The following is a 3,325-nucleotide window of genomic DNA, read 5'->3' as shown; positions in this document are numbered from 1 at the left end:
AGACCCTGACGAGAGACCTTAGTCTGCCATCTTCTCTGTCAACTGGCTCTCCTGAATAAAGTCATATTCCTTACCTCAGTATCTCATCTCAGATTCATTGGCCTATCATGTAGCAGAGAAATCTCCAACTTGGTAACAATATGTTGGGGAATTTAAATATATATAAGAATAAACATTTTTTTTTCCTCCCAGAGTAATAGTAAACACAGACAATGTGGTTGTGGTTCAGTTTTTGTGACCCCGTGGACTGCAGCTCACCAGGCTTCCCTGTCTTTCACCATTTCCTAGAGTTTGCTCAAACTCAGGTCCATTAAGTCAGTGATGCCATCAATCTCAGCTGCCCTCTTCTCCACCCACCCTCAGTCTTTCCTAGCATTAGGGTCTTTTTCCATGAGTCTGACTTAAAATCTTCTTGAGTACTTAACTTTTAACAAATTCAACTTTTATTTATTTATTTTTCTTTCACGAGCAATTTTACTCTTCTTTAATTCTACTGTCTTTGGGCACACACTGTATTTTGCTATTGAAGAAATCATGACAGGAGGGGTGAGAGCACTGATTCATGACACATTCTTTGCACCACACAAAGAGCAAAATCCTATAACAACTGGACCATCTGCTACCACAACAGGGCTGTCTTATTCACCATACAGGAGAAGTGCTCGTGAGGGGAGTAAAGGGAGAGAGAGGGGAGGAGGGAGGCACCTGGGGGCAAGTGAACCTCCCAATATGCCTACAAATTAGGAGTTTGGTGGAAAATCCAGAATTTACCTAAGGGTGATAGGGAATCGTTGAGTTACAGTCCCATTATTTCCAGAAATTACTGAATTTGAACCTGAGGTTAAGACTTTTAAGATAAAGCAACCTCAAATAAGTTCAGACTGGCCTTGGGAAGAAATGGCAGCCACAGATAATGAGCTTCAGTGCTTGAGTAGAAGTGTCAAAATCAACCTATACCTCTGACTTGACTCAGGTGAAAAAAAGTCTTATTTAAAAATGGTAAGTCTGCAGCAAAAAGTCTGAAAGTTTGAGTCCCTTCCCATCTTTCCATTTTGCTGCTGGTGCCTGCTCTCCTTATGGTATCTCCCGAAAAGGTTCAAAATTCAATACAGATTTATTAGGTTGATTTTCAATATGTAGCTTAAGATGAAGAGTCCTGTTTGGTTTAAACCATTTCATTTAACCTCCTGGTAATGGTAGTCCTGAGAGTCTGCAGCGTTGGTAAAGTCCACCTATGACCACAGGTCAACCTGCTGGTGGGAGCACAGCAACTTTTTGGCCCATGGCTTTGCCTTGTCCTTGTCCCTCAAATCTGGTAGTTTCTGCATTGAGGGACTTAGCTCACCACAATGACGTGTTCAAAACCGTCTTCTGTAGAAACCTCCTTCCAACGCCCAATAGTGCAGGTGGTCAGGAAGACTTGGAAGGAAGCTGCAAAAAGTCCAGCTGGGAATCTTGATTTTGTTAGATGTGGACACCGGAAAATCACCTTTGTCCTCCCCAGATTTTATTATAGTCAAAGGCAAAAAATCCATGAGATTCTAACTGTAAATATGCTAGATATAAAACTGATGGAATGCTAACTGGTCCATAAAGGGCTGAACAAGATAATCTGTGGCAAAGTAGAAAATAAGCCCAAAGGTGATAGAGACTGGAAGAGCTGGTAATGCTTTCTTGAAAATGGCAAGGAGCAATAATGTAAGGCACAAACCAATTAATATGGCTACAAAACAGGCTATGGTTGTGTTCCAGTCTCCACTGGTTGTTGCAGAAGCTTTACCAACCAGAACACTGTAGAAAATGAAATCTCCTAATCCAAGTTTTACTCCCCTTTCCTCTGGGTCCTCACTGGCCAGGATGCTGCTGGAAAGGTCCTGCACGGCAGATCGCGACTCAGCCGTAGAGTGATGAGGCCCCAGGCGACTGTCTCTCTGGGCTTCCCACTCTTCGCTGAAGCCACCATCATCACTCTCTGTCACTGGGTCTTGTGACTCACTTTCTGTGCTTTGGGCATTGTAATTGGAGTTTTTGGATACCTTCCTTTGGGCTTCTGGGTCTCCTTCTGCCATATTCATCAACCACACCATTGTTGAAGAGTAAATAAGAGCTGGGAAGAGAGTTTCATTTCTCTCCTGAGCTGTTTCAACCAGCATACGAAGCGGGCCTTTTGGACACAAAACAGCCACTAAATCATATACTGAAATCACAGCCAAGATGAGCCAGGCGGTCCATTCTGGGAGGTACTTGATAAATACCAGGGCCATGAGGGCACTGTTCATAATGAGATATGCCTGCTGGAGTCTCAGTGGACCTTTCCAATGAATGGCGATCATTCCCACAACACCAAAATTCCAGATCAGAAGCGCAACCGAAATGTAGTCCATGGCAACATTATAGGTTTTAAACACTTCCCCCAAGTAAATGAATGAGAAAAAGAACAGCAGCAACAGGGATGAAACAATAAGCCAGGCATGGATGACCTTGTAGCACCTGTATTTATAGAGAACCACCAGGAGAATCGTCATGACGACAATGATCATGATCACCGCGTTCAGGATTGAGTGCAGGGCTCTCTGCCCCACAGTCTCCGTGTCTTCTGTAAACGGAGTATAGATTCTGGCCACGTACAGTATTGCTCAGGTGGTTGTCCTCGGACATCTGTGCATTCTGGAAGTAGGACAAGGGTGCGGGTAACTCTGTCATTGGAGCAACTGTATAGATATACTTTTTCACAGAAAACAGAGCCTCTTGGGGTTCTTTCTTTCATGTATTCTCCTCCAGGCCACGCTTTCCAAGGACCTCACAGGCTGCTGTCACTTGCTGGCTCCTGGATTAGGTCCTTTCCTCTCCGCCACCACCACCAGCCTCTAGCAGCCGAGGTTCCTTCCCGAGCATCCGCTGTTTTGTTTCCGATGTGAAATCGCGGCCTTTGGAGCTGATGGCCCAGGCCCCACCCCCAAATTCAACTTTTAAATACGTTGAATCCTAAAGACTATTCACTGTTCTAACAGTATAAATAAATGGTATGATTTCAACTTAAAAACACAAGCCTAAATCAAATACTGACCTAGACATTTAAACTTATTCTCATGGGTTAAAATATTTTAAACATTTCAAGTACATAAAACACACAAACTCCCTAACCCACATATATAAAGGGGGTGGATCCCCTCCAACATTCCTATACTAAATCCTAAATCTTTCTCTGAGAGTTACTTGCAAGGGGACAGAAACAATTTATTATCACACACAATTCTGGGATTACCTTTTCACTTTACTGAAGTTACCTAAAAGAGGAGATAGTGGCTGAGACATGACTGGATTC

General features: G+C 43.4%; 1 pseudogene; it reads right to left on the bottom strand.

Annotated features, from left to right (window-relative positions):
* Positions 1-1,099: 1,099 nt before the first annotated feature.
* LOC133048083 (presenilin-1-like) lies at positions 1,100-2,950 on the bottom strand (annotated as a pseudogene).
* Positions 2,951-3,325: the final 375 nt, after the last annotated feature.

Source organism: Dama dama, chromosome 28, assembly GCF_033118175.1.
Source record: "Dama dama isolate Ldn47 chromosome 28, ASM3311817v1, whole genome shotgun sequence".
NCBI lineage: Eukaryota > Metazoa > Chordata > Mammalia > Artiodactyla > Cervidae > Dama > Dama dama.
Note: the sequence above shows the minus strand (reverse complement) of the source record. Positions and strands in the feature narration are given on the sequence as shown.